At 36.5% G+C, this 19,014-nt stretch overlaps 1 protein-coding gene and 1 pseudogene across 4 annotated transcripts in view; one reads left to right on the top strand and one right to left on the bottom strand.

The window, feature by feature from the left end:
• Nucleotides 1-19,014, top strand: part of RASSF8 (Ras association domain family member 8) — a 117,873-nt gene that overhangs the window by 45,849 nt on the left and 53,010 nt on the right. The window contains exon 3 of one of the 4 annotated variants that reach the window (XM_041735900.1): nt 13,140-13,259. The exons of the other annotated variants lie outside the window; for them this stretch is intronic. The gene's annotated coding sequence lies outside the window, so the exon portion shown is untranslated. The remainder of the gene's footprint in view (nt 1-13,139; nt 13,260-19,014) is intronic. 4 annotated transcript variants of the gene reach the window in all.
• LOC121480154 lies at nt 4,917-7,865 on the bottom strand (annotated as a pseudogene).

A 19,014-nucleotide genomic window follows, 5' to 3' on the forward strand; every position in this document is an offset into this window, starting at 1 on the left:
GCAAAGCATCAGTCCTTATATATTTAAAACAATTGCTCGGGCATCCCGAGTGGCTCAGCGGTTTAGCGCCGCCTTCAGCCCAGGGTGTGATCCTGGAGGCCTGGGATCGAGTCCCACGTCGGGCTCCTGGCGTGGGGCCTGCTTCTCCCTCTGCCTGTGTCTCTGCCTCTCTCTCTCTCTCTCTCTCTCTCTCTCTCTCTGTGTCTCTCATGAATAAATAAATAAAATCTTTAAAAAAAATTGCTCATTTAAGAAAAAAGTAATACAATTAAGTTTAAAAGGTACACGAAGGTATAAAGTGAAAAACAAGATTACCTTCTTCCTCTTTGTATTTCCTGTACTTAAAGGTAACTGTTTTTAACAGTTTCTTGGATATCTTTGCAGAAAATGTGTACCTACAACATATATTTATACCTTTTTAAACTTACAACAATAGTTGTGTGTGTATGTGTATTACACAAGATTCTTTACAGGTTCACTCCTTTAATCACCAGGATAATCTTAAAGGCAGATACGATTATCAAACCGCATGCTGAATTGGTGGGAATTCAGTGAATATTTATTCCATTTGGCTGAATTTGTATATAAAAACAATGATAGTATGTAATTACTTAATATGCATGAGTCTATGATTGAGTCTACTCCTGATTGCACCAGTGACTATCATTTTCTGTGACCTGGTTTCTGTCCCTATAAATTGAATTGTGCCTATATCTCCTATCCACCTGAATGTGGTAGGGAGAATACAAAAAAAAAAGGCGGGGGGGGGGGAAACAGGGCTGGGCAGCCTGGGTAGCTCAGCAGTTTAGAGCCGGCTTCAGCCCAGGGTATGATCCTGGAGACCCGGGATTGAGTCCCACGTCAGGTTCCCTGCATGGAGCCTGCTTCTCCCTCTCTCTCTCTCTCTCTCTCTCTCTCTGTCTCTGTGTCTCTCATGAATAAATAAATAAAATCTTTGAAAAAAAAAAAAGACAGGGCCAAAATACAAAATCAATTTTTGTTCTTATATGCTACTAAGATAATACTGAAGTAGTAATGATACTATAACATTCCTTCTGATTTTACAAAGGCAATTTCTTTTATCTAAAGTGGACCTCATGGAAGTCATAAAAGTAGAATAGGATGGAGTCCATATTTTCTGCCCTTAGGGAATATATAGCCTCACCAAGTAAGAAGGTTCATACCAGATAGGAAACACAGTTTTTATTGCCAAGTGATACTATGTTATAGCAACTCTTGAACTTACACACTCTCTCTTTCCTCTTTCACTCTTCCTTTCTCCCACATTTCAACCAGAGTATATTCAACTCCTTAGAAATTTAGGGAAACTAGTCTTAAACCTCCAGTTTCAAAGCTTATGAAAGTCTCTTCATGACCTTGCTAAGTCTAGAATCTTTTTGCCTCCAGCAAGCATCCCCTCATCGGTCTTTGACTTGCCTCTCTGGATAGTCTTCATTTTGCCTAGGATTAAACTTTTCTCTCAGTGGTTTCTGTGAAAACACAACACACACACACACACACACACACACACACACACACACACACACACCATTAAGTAGAACCAACCAAAGACCTGGAACTTAGAGGAAAGAGACTCATATTGCAGGAAGGGCAACCTTGATAAGTCTTTCTAGACTCTGGCTTCATCCTTATCCCTTCCTTCCATGATGTCTCCAGAAGCTGTCAAAAACTGCCATGTATCATCTGGACTCATCAGTCAGGGTGCAAGTCAGTTTATCCTGTTATTGATTGTGTGAACTTGACTGCTTAGTCTCTAAACTCCAGTTTTCTTACTCAGATGTTAGGTAAGATTAAATTATACACCTGACTCTTAATGTGCTGTGGTTAAAGGTGCTGACCTCCATGCAGTTGAAAATCTACATGTAACTTCTGACTCCCCAAAAACTTTACTAATAGCCTATTGTTGACTGGAAGCCTTATCAATAACAAACAGTTAACAAATATTTTGTATGTTATATGTATTATATACTGTGTTCATACAATAAGTAACCTAGAGAAAAGAAAATGTTAAAATCATGAGGAAGAGAAAATACATTTACTGTACTGTATTTATTGAAATAAATACACATAAAAAGTAGACCCACACAGTTCAAACCTCAGGGAGTCAACTGTACATGTAATGGTCTTAGCATGTACAAAGTTCAGTATATGCTAATTATCATCATTTTTATTAAAAGAGTGGTGCTTTCCTGAATGCTTCAATTTTGTTACAGACTTTGGCTAGATATACTTTTATATTAGCTGACCTTCATTCTTCCATACTATGGAAACTATGTAATTGTTCAAAGTAAATACTTTGGAGAGTGAAACATCTTACACTGGGATAACAATGTGAACAGTTGCTATTCTAGGCAAACAGGATGAATGGTCACTCAGGGTTATACCCATAGTGCCTTATTTGTGGTTCATGCTTAGGGAACACAGGTCATTGTCATTGAGTGAGACAGTGAGGATATAGGACAAGTAAGGACACATTCATCTTTTTGAGTTTTAGTTCCTTACTCATTAAATTGAAGTTAACAGTAACTAGCTCAAAGGGTGGCTGTAAAGGTTAAATGAAATTGTGATCTCATAAAACACATTATATATGTGAAAATTAGACACCTGTTAATTCCCCTCTCCATCTCTGCAAATTACCTTAGCTGTCCCGATGGATAAGTTTTGTGTATAACTGTGTTATGGACTTACTTCTCACACCTCCTTAATGTATCTTTATATTGCATTTGGTTGGACATTGTAGGTGGTAGTCATAACGAACTACACAGGTGTTCGTCAGTTCCTCTCACAGGAGAGTTGGTCTGTATTGCTTCAATTAAGCACTTTTTTTTTTAACATCAAAAGGCATGAATTGTAGTGTTCAGGAACCACAACTGCTTTTCCTATAAATTCTCCTCTGGTATGTTTTTCTTCCTTTGTGTTTTCCTATTTTTTTGGATGATGCATAGTCTAAATAGGAAGATTTGTTCTTAAATATTTCAAATATGAATGTTTATGCATTTAATAGACTGTGTGTGTGGGCAGCCCAGGTGGCTCAGCAGTTTAGCACTGCCTTCAGAAGCCCAGGACCTGTTCCTGGAGACCCAGGATCGAGTCCCACGTCAGCTTCCCTGCCTGGAGCCTGCTTCTCCCTCTGCCTGTGTCTCTGCCTCTCTGTCTCTCTGTGTATTTCATGAATAAATAAATAAATAATTAAAAAAAAAAAGACTGTGAATCAAAGGCCTTTGTTTTGTACATCAGCTACAGAGATGCATTTCTTTCTTAGGAAAAACTATCTAGCTGTAACCTTGAAAATTAATAGAATAATTGGTAATATACATACCAAATTTAATTTTCTTATGATTTATAAATAAATTTTTATTTTTATTTTTTATTTTTTAAAGATTTTACTTATTTATTCATGAGAGACAGAGAGAGAGAGGCAGAGGGAGAAGCAGTCTCCATGCAGGGAGCCCGACCTGGTTTCTCGACCCCGGGTCTCCAGGATCAGGCCCTGGGCCAAAGGCAGCACCAAACTGCTGAGCCACTGGGGCTGCCCTAAATAAATTTTTTAAAACACAAAACTGGAGGAAGTAATAGACCTCAAGTTTTGAGTCTTTTGCAAAATGACCACAGCATTTTCACCATTATCTTCCATAGCTGTTTTCTCATTAGCAAATCTGTGTTCAGACCTAGTATTGCCCAGTCTTCAGGCTTACAGAGAGTCTATGAGGGACAGACAGGTAGTAAATGATTTTAGTCCTGTCATAAATTATGCAGTAGTGGAATGAAGGTGTGATGGGAGCATGGGGAAGATTGTGCAGAGGTTAAGGAAGACTGCTCCTGGATACCATTTAAGTGCTTAAAGGTGAATAGGTATTTAGGGAGTAGGGAGAAAGTCTTTGAAAATGGACTGGGAAATAGCATATGCAAAGCCTAGAAAGGCACATAAGAAGCATGATTTGTTTGGATCTTAACAAGTACAAGTAGGTGTGAATATGAATGTGGATGGGAAGGAGAGGACTAATTTAAAAAACAGGATTCTTATTCTAATTGATATAAGCAACCTTTTCTGGGGCTCTGGGTTTTATTGTATTGAAAGGATCAAAATTATAAGCAGATAAAGTTCTAGTTGGAGAAGTAGAAGTGTTAATGACTTGGAGCAACCTAAACTTCAGATACCTCTGTAAGGAGAAAAATTACTCACATTCTTTATTCTTGATAGTTTCTCTGTAGTCTCAAGAAATTAAATATTTAACATATTCTCATTCTTCAAAAGGATATTGCTACTTTAAGATGTTCCCACTTAAAAAATTAGATATATATAGATAACATAAAAGCTATATATACTGTTTCCAGCCAGTTGATTTAACATTCCATTCATTTTGTTAACATTTTCTCCTGCGAGCTGTTCGATGGCCACCAAACAATTTTACTGTGCAAATTCTTTGCAAATTTTGCCTTGTCAAAATGAATTGTGTGAGGGATGAAATAATTAAAAATTGCTTTTTTTTGTACAGCAAATAATGCTTTCAGAAAAAACATGCTGATATTAACTGCCATTTCTGTTCCATTTTGCTTCCAAGAATTGTTTGAATGTATACTCCATCTTTTTATTATACAAGAAGTAGAAATATAAATAATGATTTTACTGTTAACAAAATAGTAATTTCATATAGTAATATTTATATCCTCAGGTGAAAAGTAAAATAGTGTCATATGAGTGACTGTCTTAGTTCTAGTACCATCTTGCCTGCTTCATTTTGTTTTCTCCCTGTACTACACCATAGCATATATATATATATATATATATATATATATATATATATATATATATATACACATATATATAGTTTTCATTTTTTACTTGGAAATTACTTTGAACACTCAGATTTGAGCTAGAAGAAACCAAGACCCAGTTAGAAACTGATTTGCTCCTTTGATTGATTGATTGATTGACTGATTGTAGCACTAGGATTTATTAAACTGTGTCTTAGTAAAGGTGCTGGGACAGTCTGCCAATTTTTCTTGAGCAATGACACTAGGAAATTGACAGCTAAGGGGATGTTGTACATGAGCTTATCATCTGTCATCTTCACGTGGCCAACAGCCACTGCCAGACATAGCACCTTCTTCATCTGGAATTTGATGGTGGATTTCACTTCATCCACTTTGGCCACCATGTTCTCATTGTAGGTCAGCAAGGAAGGGAACTTGCCAGCCTTATTCAGGCCTGGACCCAGGATTCATGGGATCTGCTTGATCAGAAATTCCAAAGCCAAAAAAGCATCATACTTCTTGGCCAACTTCCTGACTAGTTTTTTATTCTTGTTGAGTTTCTTCAGCACCTCAATGCCCATGTGGGGAATATCCATTGCCTTGGCCTCATCACAGTGCTGCTGGTCCCCCAAAACACACTCGGAGAACTTGGGGCGGGGGATGGACTTAAGCCTGATGGTACCCAAGAAGTGTTTGTCCTTCTGAGGGTCATAGTTCTTTAGGCTGATCTGTAGCTCCACTGTCTCCAGAAACTTCCAGTGCTTGTGCTGGTTCTTGTGGAGGACCTCCTGCACCGCCTCGTACAGGGTGTCGTGGGAGATTCTGCTGCTCATGGTAGCCAGAAAAAGAGATTTGATTTGCTCCCTTAAGACAGACATCTTCTCTAGGGGAGAAACTCTTCCACTCATCTTTGTGGTCCCAGTGCCTAGCCAGTAGATAAAGATCTGTCAAATAGATGGATACATCTCCTACAACCCATAGCTTTTGATTCCTAATCAGTCTGTGTTCTTTGCTGTACACATACAGTCCCCCCGTCTTTTTCTACTGCAAAATGGATTTACATAGCAGCCGCCCTAGGTTTCAAATTATGTGTAATAATTTGATATGCATAGTTGTTGGCTATCATAATCCCATCCCCATCTCACAAGAAAGCCAGGCTCACCAACATGTTAGGACAAGGGGACTCTCTGGCCAGGAACCAGTGGATATACCAGAATATTCCTAAGTTTAATTTCCACACTCAAAATGGATGGCACTTTGTGCTTTTCAGTATGTTGTTCACGCTTCTTTTGATTAAACTACAGAATCAAGAGATTCTGTTGCATTAGAGACTATATTTCTAATAGTGTTTCTAAGAAAGAGTAGTTCAGGAGTGTTTAGGAAATTTGTGAGAGCATTGTTGGTTATCACAGTGATTGAAAGAATGCTACTGGCATTCAGTAAATGGGTAACAGATATGCCAGGCATCCACCAGTGCACAGGACAATTCCACACAGTGATATTAAAATGGCACACTGTTTCCCTATTGAAAAACCACAACTGAACATAACTCTTTACATATACACACAAAGCATTTTTGCATTGTCTTAATATATAATGAATTTTCCAGGAATGTAACTATTATGGAAATTAGGGAAAATCATATTTAATTCAGTATTTGAAAAAGAGTGGTTCCCCAGCTTAATAACCATATCATAGACAGCAGTCCCCCTTGTAGTATTTGAGTCAATATTACCTGCATCAATATACCTGCATTTACATACCTGCACATATAACCGTTGCATTTATGGCATAGGCATACCTCAGAGAGATGGCAGATTTGGTTCCAGACCATTGCAGTAAAGCAAACATCACAATAAAGCAAGTCAAGTGAATTTTCTGGTTTCCCAGTACGTGTAAAAGTTATATTTACACCATAGTCTATTAAGTGTGTTATAGCATTATGTCTAAACAAACAACGTACATACTATAACTTAAAATGCTTTCTTGTTAAAAAATACTAACCTTCATCACAGCTTTCAGTGAGTGGTAATTCTTGATCACAAATCACCATAACAAATACAATAATAATGAAAAAGATTTAAATGTGAGAATTTCTAAAATATGAGATGCAAAATGAGCAAATGAAGTTGAAAAAAAATAGTGCGAAAATATTTATTTGTTGCAGGATTGCCACACACTTTCAATTTGTAAAAAAAAAAAAAAGAAGAAGAAGAAGAAGAAACAAACAAACAAACAAAGGACCTGCAAAGTGCAGTAAAGCAAAAGCACAATAAAATGAGGTGTGCCTGGAAAGGCATAAGCATCTAACTGCTTTAATCTGTCTTTCATACATATGAGTTCTTGTCTCTCTGTTATAAAATATTTTTCTTTTCTTTCTTTCTTCCTTGTTGAGAATAGCCTATTTGGGGCTAGAGGAAACACAAGGGTAGAAACAGAAAGACTCATTAGGAGGCTCTTGCGGTTATTCAGGTTAGCAATTATGGTAGGGAAGATAGAGATAGAGCTAACAGGATTTCCTGACAGATAGATATGGATTATGAGAGAAAAAAGTCAAGGATAACTGTAGGCATTTGGGCCTGCGCAACTGAAAGGATGCATTCTAGTTGCTTTGAACTGCAATGAAAGAGTATGAGTGCAACGGTTTATGGAGGTAGGAGTTCCTTTTAGACATGTTGAGTTTGAGATATCTACTGGACATAGGAATGGCAATGTTGACTAGGCATATGAATATGAGGCTGAAGTTCAGAGAGGGATCTGAGCTTGAAATATATGGGAATTGTCAAGTATATGGTATTTCAAGAAATGTTCGAGTTGAATGAAATCACCAAGGGAATGAATATAAATAAAAAAAGGGTAAAGGACCTATGATTGAGATTTGGGATTCTCAAAGATTAAAAAAAGCATAGAAAAGAGATTGAGAAAGAATATCAGGGAGGCTGGAGGAAAAGCAAGAGAGAGTGCAGGTGTTCTGGAAGCCAAATGAAGAAATTATATCTGGAGGGGTGAGTGGAAAATTGATTCTTAGATTTAGCAATGAGCTAAACATGATGGATGAGCTTGGTTTGGGTGGAGCAGTGGGGGTAAGAGCCTGACAGGAGTGAATTCAATAGAGAATGGAAGGTGAGAATATGAAAAGGCAGTTAAGTTATCCTCCCATAGAAGATAGCTGGTAGGGGAAGTAGGATAAAAAGGAAGGTGTTTTTGTTTTAAGATAGGTAATATAGCTACTTATTTATTCTCTGATCCACTATAAAAATCAAAGGAGATAGTGATGATGCTGGAGCTAATATAAGGGGACTGGCATCCTGGTTAGCCATGGTGTACCTATAACTGCACCATTGGTTTTCCAAGCATCTAGTATGCCATAGCTCTGGAATAGCTAATTGATGCATAATACAAATACAAAATAGATTTTTGAGGCCCTGGGATCAGAAAGTGTTGTCACTCACCAGTGTTTCTTCCTTTTTTGTTTAGGAAAGTTGATCAGGCACCAGTCAAGGATTTAGGCTTCATTTAGCCAGACACTAAATTAGAAATTAGTGGGAAATCAGAAGGGAAGGCAGAAGCAATTCATGTTCTGTAGGCAACTGCCTGAGAACAGCTAAAGTTTGTCCTTCTTGTCCACTTGGAACCATCTTAACCATTTTGACTTGTAGGCAGAATGGCACAGGGCCTTTAGAATAAGGAAAGTGAGGCACTTATGAGGGCACAAAATATAAAGAGGCACTCTCTTTAAGAGTCATGCAAATACAATGTTGGCACTTGAGAATGATGCCTCCCTGCATTTTGTACCCTAGGCACCTTGCTTGCTACACACCCCTTAGTTCCCCCAGTCCTGAGAATGGGCACTGCAGTTTAAGGAACAATAGAAATTATCTTTCCCTAATTACTTCTTCTCATATTACCAGTTGGAGGTTAAGGTTAATGTGCTTTGGTCAGTCGCTTATTCCTCTCCTTCCTCCATATCTGGTTCTTTGACAACTAACAAATGAAGAAGACTTGGTAAAGAAGAAAAGAAATGCTTCTGGGCTGCAAAATCCTATTGTTGGTGATGAGACAGAGTGGGGAATGACTGGTTGGAGCCTTTGGCCCAGGAACATGAAATTTTGGATACCTAAGAGACTGGAGAGAGGGAAATGGGGGACATAAGGGAGACTGGTTGGGATCAATTCTGTTTATGAAGACTACAATAGAAACTGTCCCTCTCTAGCTTAGTACATTTGTCATTTTTAAGAGTTTTTAAGGGCCCCAGTACCATTTTATCTTTCTATCTTTGGAACCCAAGGGTGATAAGAGGTTATCACTTATCTTGTTAGTGCTAAGAATTGAGTTTCTGGTTCTGCCCAAGTGCAGATCTGAGAAAGATCTTCCAAGGTCATCTGAGGAATTATCCATCTTCATACCTCAGAAACCAAGGAGGCCTTACATACAGCACATCTGCAGAACCCAGAGAATTCTCAAGGCTTTGTGTCCTGGAGAATATTGTCAGTTGGTCTTGTGCTTGTCCCCTCTGAGGGAGCCATAGTGATAAAGGTATAATAATCATGGACCATCTTGATCATACTATCTGAGTTGATCTGAGTTGACAGATTTTCATATGAAGAACATTTAGGACCAAATATGTAAAATGGTGCCGATGTGCTTGTATGAAAACTGAGAGTCAGTTGAAGGAATAGTGGAGAGAAATATACAAAGATGGCTGTGAGGAGCTTCTATCAAGAGGAAAATTCTAGAGAGGCAGGCAGCTGACACATTTTGAAGAGAAAGGATGGAGGTGGTTAGAGATATGGTCCGTGATTTTCTTATAATTGAGACATTGCTGATTATGAGACTGAGGAAAAACCCATTGAACTTACAAGTGAGAAAGTTTTCTTTGTTTTAAAGAGGCTCGTGGTAAAAACTGGAATGGCAAAAGTCCCTGACTAATTATGAATAAAATAAAAGGTAACTGATTAATGATCCTATTTTTTAGTTCTAGAGGTAATTCACTGCAAAAGTTATACCCTTATATGTTTCAGCCACATATGAATGAATCTGGGAGCAGTACTAGGAGATTAAAGAAATTTTTATTTCAGTTTCTTCTGAGATGAAGCCTGATGTTGCTTTAGTTTGTGTTAGTTCCATATCTAAGAGTTGAAAGTCATCTGCCCATGGAAAGCGGTCCTCACTGAAAATAGTAGACATTTGACTTTATTCAGTGTTGCATAGTGAGGAGGTCCTTTGAGAATTTCCCCAGAACTTATTTTCCAAAAAATTAATCAAATATTTCCCAGGAGAGCTTTCTTCTTGTTATCATAAGCAATGTTATTTTTGTTAGTAATAGTTACCTTTCTAGGCCCTTGCTTCTTCTCCACCTCTAGTTGCACAAAGGACATAAATAAGAAATGGAGACTGACCCATGAACTTCATTTTAAATCTAGTGTCTTTAAATCTTTTGTTTTCATATATGTGGCAAATAGTAGACTTTTATTAAATGCTTTTTTTTTAAATATTTTTTTTTAATTTTTATTTATGATAGTCACAGAGAGAGAGAGGCAGAGACACAGGCAGAGGGAGAAGCAGGCTCCATGCACCGGGAGCCCGATGTGGGATTCGATCCTGGGTCTCCAGGATCGCGCCCTGGGCCAAAGGCAGGCGCCAAACCGCTGCGCCACCCAGAGATCCCTATTAAATGCTTTTTTGAAAGCACTAAGTATAATGTAGATTCTGCTTAATTATTTCTTTTATTAGATGGTAGAGTTTATTAGCTCATGGTTTGAGCTCTGGTTGTAAACTGCCTGGATTCAGATCCTGGCCTTATTCCTGAGGTATGTGATCTTTGTAACTTCTCTGTGCCTTGGTTTCCTCTTAAATAAAAAGTAGAGATAATAATAGTGCCTACCTTTTAAGATTATTATGAGAACTAAATAAATTGATACACTTAAAGTACTTAGAACAGTTTCTGGCATATGATAGGTACTTAATAAATATTACACGTGACTTTAACAAAAGCTGCCAGGCATTTAATATTTAAAAAGTGAGAAAACCGGGATCCCTGGGTGGCGCAGCGGTTTGGCGCCTGCCTTTGGCCCAGGGCGCGATCCTGGAGACCCGGGATCGAATCCCACATCAGGCTCCCGGTGCATGGAGCCTGCTTCTCCCTCCGCCTGTGTCTCTGCCTCTCTCTCTCTCTCTCTCTCTGTGACTATCATAAATAAATAAAAAATTAAAAAAAATTAAAAAAAAAAAAAATAAAAAAAAAAAAAATAAAAAGTGAGAAAACCAAATCTCTGCTGCTTCTTCAAATAGCACTGTAACTGGCAATGAATACTTGAGTGTTGGTTGTGTGAATTGTAGATCAGCCTTTTTATAGTGGATGTAAATAGCTTCCTGTGTTTCTGAAGATGGAGGAATAGAAGTCATCTTCCCATCTAGCCTCATATCAGTATATCACTCTTGACATACTCTTGACACTGTTTATATATTATTTATATTTCTGCTAATCATATAAGTGAGCTGGGTTTTTAAACATTTGTGGGGACTGAGTATCCAGATTTGTTTTTCTGTGGGTATTCTATGTCCATGATGTTTCTTTCCTTCCAGGTGAATTTTAGGAGTGTGTGATTTGTTCCATCTTTGTGTCTGTCCCTCTACCCAAATTTATAGAATCAAAATAAAGGAAAGCGTATCCCCCCCCCAAAAAAAATGATGAGATTTCCATATAGGCAGCATCATGTTATTCACAGGGTTCTTTGTTGATATAGGCTCATAGACAGGGAGATGGCTAGTTCTGCTCACTAAAGAGGACAGAGTTCTCTTCATGTGGTGTGCCCACAGGACCTCCCTCCCAGTTTCTCTCTCATTGCCAGTAATACAAGTCCATTGTATAAACTCATGGGAAAATGTAGCTTCTCGACTGATAGCCACCTGATGGTATAGCATTTTGGTGTTCATAAAGCACTTTTAAATAAGTGAATTTAGTCGCCTCACAGCAGGCTAATGATAAAATATTTTTTATCAGTATTCTACAGCTGAAAAAAATGAGCCTGCATGAGTTTAAAGGAGTTCAGGGTTATATGGTAAAAATATGCAGTGAACCCACGTCTGCTGACTCCTTAAATCCTGTGTCCTTCCCATTTTATTGCTTTCTCATCAGAATCACTTGGGCTCAATAAAATCAAGTAACGGGACCTGAAATAGTATCTGAGGCTGTTCATTAGAAATCATAATCACAAAATTAGAATTTCAAATACCGTAAGATTTGACACTGAAAAGGTTACTTTTTATAATAAAAGGCCCTACTTTCTTTTTAGATATATTGTTCATTCTTCCTGGTTTTATAACATCAACATTTTCTGACAAACTTTAAATTTTTAAAGATTTTTTTTCATTATATGTGTACTTTGTCATTAAAGTAGATTTCACATTGATAGAAATATTTTTTCTTTCAGTGTGGCTAGTGTTGAATAGTAGGCCTAGATTAAGACTCTCTGAAATTCTTAGAGTATAATTACTAGTTCTTATCCTGTACTTGGTAGGTAGGTGAGTGGCCCCAGGAAGAATAAAATAGGTCTATTTTTGTAACCATTATTTTTCTAAACCTCATTCTGAGTAAATGGCACATTTCTGTATTGCAGGGACAAATCTCAGACCTGTAGCATTGGTTTGAAGAATATGAGTGTGGACCTTTGTTACTTCATGGAGTTGTGTTCGTGTGCCCCTCCTGAGCTGCCAGTGCCACAGATGCAACCACAGCTGGCTGGTGCCATATGTACAGTGACTTACTGAGTGAAAGCTCACTCACTATAGCAGATTTTGACAGGGAACCGCCTATTTCAAGATCACATTCAGTGATCAGTCACTAATGAATTCTGAAAGATGCAAATTCCTGTAGTAATACTAATAGCTATTTTTTAAAGTAATTACTGCATGCCAGGTTGTATTTAAGTCTTCATGTTCATTTTAATTTAACTCTGACAAATTTTAAGGATGATTATTCCTACTATAGAGCCAAGAAAACTAGTAATTTGTCTAAAGTCATACAGCCAATAAGTGGTAGGGTCAGGATTTGAATTCAGGGCTGCCTGACCACTAGAATGTGTTCTTAACCAGCAACTTCCACATGAAGGATGATGAAATAAGTCATGTGTATATACCTGTACCCATGACAGACATAATGAATTGCTCATGGTATGTGTTCATGCTCAGCTGATTATCCTTTTTAGCATTACATTCTTGACATTTGTAGTCAAACAGACTTTTAATAGGCAAGGTAAAAGTGTCTTTATTAACTTTCTCTGAAATTTCAGTGGTGTGTTGAAATTGGACCAATTTGCTTTTGAGAAATAATAAATAAGGTAAACTATTGCTTTGTTTTATAGGAAGAACAAAGATGCAATATTTTTCTATGGAAGTCTTCATTGGTGTGAACAGTTGAATTGAATTCAGGATAAATTCCATTTTAGCATATAAAAGTCCTCTCCATGTCAGAAAATTTTAAGGCAAGTTGATTTTCCTGATTTATGATATTTATTTATTTGAAAATGTTCTCAAATGGATAAATGAGATAAAAAAAACCAATTTTGACAGTGCTCATAGAGGTCATTATAATGAAATTAGATTTTTATACGATCAGCAGAAAATGAATTTAAAGTCCATTAGATTTTAATCGTAGATCAAAATACTAATCCTTTAACAATGGAATTTAGTACTCTGTGTTATGTCTGTAGTTGCAGAAATAAAAAGTTGTTAGGATAACAGCTTTATTTACTTACTTAACTTGCTACTTATTTATTTATTTATGATTCTTTTTCCTTTCAGACCTTACTACTACTTCAACTGATGGTAATATTTTTTTTAAAATTACGTATAATCAAACAGACCTTCCAGTGTGTCTCTTGACCCTTTGATACAAGGGATTCCCCCTCCTCACTGCAGTATTATTGAAGAGCATCATAGCACAGGTTTCAGGGTCAGCGTGTTTAAGCCAGAGGACCAATAATACCCACTATAATAAATTATCATTCCTGTCTGCCACTTAGTGTTCAGATTTCTAGAAAATAGGCTCTTCATTATTCTCCTTTGAAACCTGACACAAAACTGAAAAATAGAAAATAACTGAATATCAAAATATATTTCCATAGATAGGCTACCTCACCAGTAGAGACTGAGATATAATTTAATCCAAATTAACATGTGAGGCTATGGAAAATTCTTTATCTTCTCTATGTATCTTTAAAGTTAAGTAATATTATACTTTAAGTTACTTATTTCCATTTGTAAAGAAATGAAAATTTTCTTATTTTCATAGTGATGTTGTTAGGCGAAGAAAATATATAATAGTGAAAGGCAGACAGTGTATTATTGTAAGAAATGCTGACTTGAATGTGCTTTTTTGAAAAAACAAATGAAATGAAGAGAAATTACTCAATAGTGTTTCTTTAGTAATTCAACTTTTTCTCAATAACACCATTTCTGGTTTTTCTTTATCGATAAGATCCTAGCTATTCATACTTTAAAAACAGAAGACAGTACTTCTCCATAACACTGTGACCACAGACCCCACTAACTCTGACTAATGGTTATTTTGAAGTGCTGGTGGCCAGTTGAAGTTTATCATTTGTTACCAAATTACTATTATCTTTATTTTCATCCTGTATTTTGCCTGTCAAGTAGTCATATTCTCCAAAATTGGAGAGTCAGAACCTTCAAATAAAGAGTTCATTTAACTAGAGGCAAGAAGGGCCTATTTTCCTTTGAAACACTTGGGAAATTCATTCATTTTTGTTTGTTTTAAACTTTAAAATCTGGAAGTTATTTAGGGTTGCCTAAGGGGTTTTTTATTTGTTGTTTGCTTGATTGTTTGGTTGATTGGAGTTTTTGTTTTTAGATTATCTAATGACTCTCCCTGGTTCTAAAGTCTAATTGGTGCCTTTTTGTTACTTCTTTATAGTGTTTCTTTAGATTAAGAATTAGCTTTTCTGTAACTAAGATTTTAAGATCTCCCAATAATCTTGAACTGTAGCTCACATGGCCTGGATTATTTTTTTAAGATTTTACGTATTTATTTATTCATAAGAGACACAGAGAGAGGGAGAGGCAGAGAGAGAAGGAGGCTCCATGTAGGGAGCGCAATGTGGGACGGATCCAGGACTCCAGGATCACACCCTGGGCTGAAGACAGGGGCTCAACTGCTGAGCCACCCAGGCTTCCCATGGCCTGGATTTTTGTTGTAATATTACCTAATGTAATTGCTGTCTGTTCTAGAAAACCACATTTTTCTAATCTGGGAAGAAGAAGGGTTTTTTTACGTATATTTTATTGAGGCATAATTGATATATAATATTATTAGTTTCAGGGTACAGCATAATGTTTCTGTATCTGTATGTATTGTGAAAGGATTACCACAGTAAGCTTGGTTAACATCTGTTCCCGTAACATAGTTAAATTTTTTTTTTCTTGTGATGAACTTTTAAGATCTACTGCCTTAGCCACTGTCAAATATACAATGCAATATTAGTAACTGTCGGCACGATGTTGTACACTACATCCCATAACTTAATTATATTATACCCAGAAGTTTATACCTTTTGACCTCTTTTGCCCATTTCATCCACTCACACCCTACCTCCTACCTCTGGTAGCTACCTATCTTTTCTGTGTATCTGTGAGCTTGGTTTTTTCCTTGCTGTTGTTTTAAATTCCATATATGAGTGAAATCATACAGTATTTGTCTTTCTCTAATGTATTTCACTTAACATAATGCCCTCAACGTCCATCCATGTTGCTGCAAATAGCAAGATTTCATTCTTTTTTATGGCTGAACTGTATTCTATTACACATATGTCACAAAGGGGGTGTGGTATGTGTGTATCACATTTTCTTTATCCATTCATCCATTGATGGAGAGCAGTTAGGTTGTTTCCGTATCTGGGCTATCATAAGTAATAACTGCAGTGACACGTAAGTGCATGTATCTTTTTTAGTTAGTGTTTTTGTTTTCTTTGGATAAATACCCAGAAATGGTATTACTGAATCATACAGTAATTACAATTTTAATTTTTTGAGGAACACTTACACTGTTTCCCGTATTGGCTGCATGAATTTATATTCCTAGCAGCAGTGCACAGGGGTTCCCTTTTCTCCAGATCCTTGCTAACAATTGTTATTTCTTGTCTTTTTAGCCATTCTAACATGTATGAGGTGATAGATAGCTCATTGATTTGTAATTCCCTGATGATTGGTGATACTGAGTGTCTTTTCGTGTCGGCTATCTGTATGTCTTCTTTTGGCCATCTGTATGTCTTTGGAAGAAGGTCTGTGCTATTGAGTTATGCATTTTTAAATATATTTTAGATATTAACCCCTTAACAGATACACGATTGACAGATATTATCTCATATTCAGTAGGTTGCCTTTTCATTTTGCTGATAGTTTGGTTTGTAGAAACTGCTTAGTTTGAGCTAGTCTACTTGTTTGTTTTTGCTGTTTTTGCCTTTATTTTTAGAGTCAGATCTAAAAAAAATCATCTGTAGAACCAATGTCAAGGAGCTAATAGCCTGTGTTTTCTTGTAGGAGTTTTATGGTTTTAAGTCTTCCATACAAGCTCTTAATCTATTTTAAGTTATTTTTTGGTGTATGGTGTAGAATATTCTTTTGCATGTGACTGTCTAGTTTTCCCAACACCATTTATTGAAGGGACTATCCTTTCCCCAGTACAGTCTTGACTCCTTTGTCATAAAATAATTGATATATGCACGGGTTTATTTCTGGGCTTTCCATTTTTTTCCATTGATCATGTTTTTATGCCAGTACTATATTGTTCTGATTACCGAAGCTTTGTAATATAGTTTGAAATCAGGGAGCCTAATGTCTCCACCTTCATTCTTTATCAATATTACTTGGGCTATTTGGGGTCCTTTTTTGGTTTCATACTAATTTTTAGGATTGTTCTATTTCTGTAGACAATGCCATTGGTATTTTGCTAGGGATTGCATTGAATCAGTAGATCACTGTGGATGATATGGACATTTTAACATTTTAACAATATTCTTCCAGTCCATGAACATAGAATATCCATGTATTTATGTCTTTAATTTCTTTCATCAATGTCTTACAGTTTTCAGTATACAAATATTTCACCCCCTTGGTTAAATTTATTCCAAAGTATTCTTTTTGACTCAATTGTAAATAAGATTGTTTTCTTAATTTCTCTGATAGTTCATTATAGGAGGATCTTTTTTATTGTCATTATTATCCTATATAAGAACTTCTAAAGAGAGCTTTATAACTTTTTAAGTTCTGCACAGTTTTTATATTGAATGGGAAAGTTGTTTTAAGTAGTTATAAAGATTAAAATATAAAAATTAACTTTTTTTATAATTTAAATTGCTTATAAGGTTGTTTGGTGGCAGTTGTCTATGTCAGCCCATTTAAAAGTTGTGAAAATATTTTCTTCCCCTTTTTCTTTATGCTTTCTCCTTTGTATTTGTCCTATTACATAAATATTTGTATTTTTTATTTATATTAAGACAATAGATAATGAAATGTTATCTGAGGTTCATCCATCCATCAGTTGAGATCTTTCCTTTTTTCTTTTCATTTCTAGTGATTTGTAAAATTGACTTGATTCTTTATTTCTCTGCTATGCACAAATCAGACAAGTTTTCTTTTTTCACAAAAGCTTTGGATTCACATTTTTAGTATTTTCAACTGGAATTTTTTTCTCCTGTAGATGAATAATAATAAATGAGGAAACATTATCACTTATTTTTCTCTGGTTTTTCATATGGGAGTGAAAGTCCCTATAGGATTAGATAAGCAAAATATTTTTAGCAGAAAAGCTTTTTTCTGTTTTGTTTTGGGGTTTTTTTTTTTTTTTTTGGTCTTTTTATTTTCTATCAGTATTGTTGTTAGTGAGCATATTTATTCTGAAGTATACAAAGAAGAATAAGAAAACAGTGCTTTCTGTTGCTGGAAAAATCTTGGCCAAGTCAGGAGAGAGGAACCACATGGTCTTTTGAACAGGTAAAGTTTAATATAAAGGGCTATAAATATGACAGGGAATAGGAAGTGAGAGATTGATAAGAGGTAAAGAGAACTCTATAGAATACAAGAAGAGCAGGTATAACATGAACTTAACAGCCACTTTCCTAAGGCTGAGATAGAGTACCCAAAGAAGGGGCCCCTTGGGACTGACTTCAGAGTTTGTTGCAGAGGACCTGGCTGTGTCTCTCAGTGCAGAAAAGTCAGTGTGGTGTCTTGTTGATGGAACTTACCCGAAATCCACCCCCCTGGAGCTTGCTGAAGATGCATCTTACTAGAGGCACTCCACTATAAAATCACCCAAAGCTGGTGCTGGGGAAGCTGCTGGGTCGGCTGACCTCTCTACAATTGCAGGAGCTGGGCCCTGGGGGAGCCAGGAGGGAACAGAACCCTTCCCTCCTGCCCTCTCTAGTGTGTCTCTCGAGTGCCCTCTCTTGACAAAACTTTACCTGCTGCAGTTGTCAAAGAAAATCTGTTTAAGGACTCAGATCCATTTTCAGAGCAGGCCAAAAGGATGAATTTGGAGCTGAGAGGCAATAGTTAATAACCAACATAACCTGCAAGATCATTCATGACAAAAAATTTTTCCTTTCCCATGACTATGACAGTCTGTGAAATAGCCTGATTTCATTTCTACTAAAATGTCTCTAAGAGGCATATGAATTGTTAGGCATATCAGTTTATTTAACTTCTAATGAAATGTATTAATACTTTGTAATTAGTGTATGTTTATTCTCCTGATAAATCCTTAAGAATCTGTGTCACTATAAAAGCTGATTTTTATTTATTATTTTTTAAAAAGTGCTTCTGACCTATATTCATTAGACTATAAACATCGACATACATGTTACACAGGCGATTGATTGGAAGCCACCTGTGAAGAATTTATTCTTGGTTTAAAACTGTTTTTGAAAATAGCTCTAGGAACTTGTTATTCACTTAACAAACACATTTTTTAATTTAAAAAAATTTTTTTAAGGATTTTATTCATTCATGAGAGACACAGAGAGAGAGAGAGAGAGAGAGGCAGAGACATAGGCAGAAGGAGAAGAAGGCTTCCTGCAGGGAGCCCGTGTGGGACTTGATCCCAGGATCCTGGGATCACTCCTTGAGCTAAAGGCAGATGCTCAACCACTGAGCCACCCAGGTGTCCCTAATTTTAAAATTCTTGACATTAACATAACTAGATTGAAGTGTTATGACATTCTGCTT

Source organism: Vulpes lagopus, chromosome 21 (assembly GCF_018345385.1).
Source record: "Vulpes lagopus strain Blue_001 chromosome 21, ASM1834538v1, whole genome shotgun sequence".
Classification (NCBI taxonomy): domain Eukaryota; kingdom Metazoa; phylum Chordata; class Mammalia; order Carnivora; family Canidae; genus Vulpes; species Vulpes lagopus.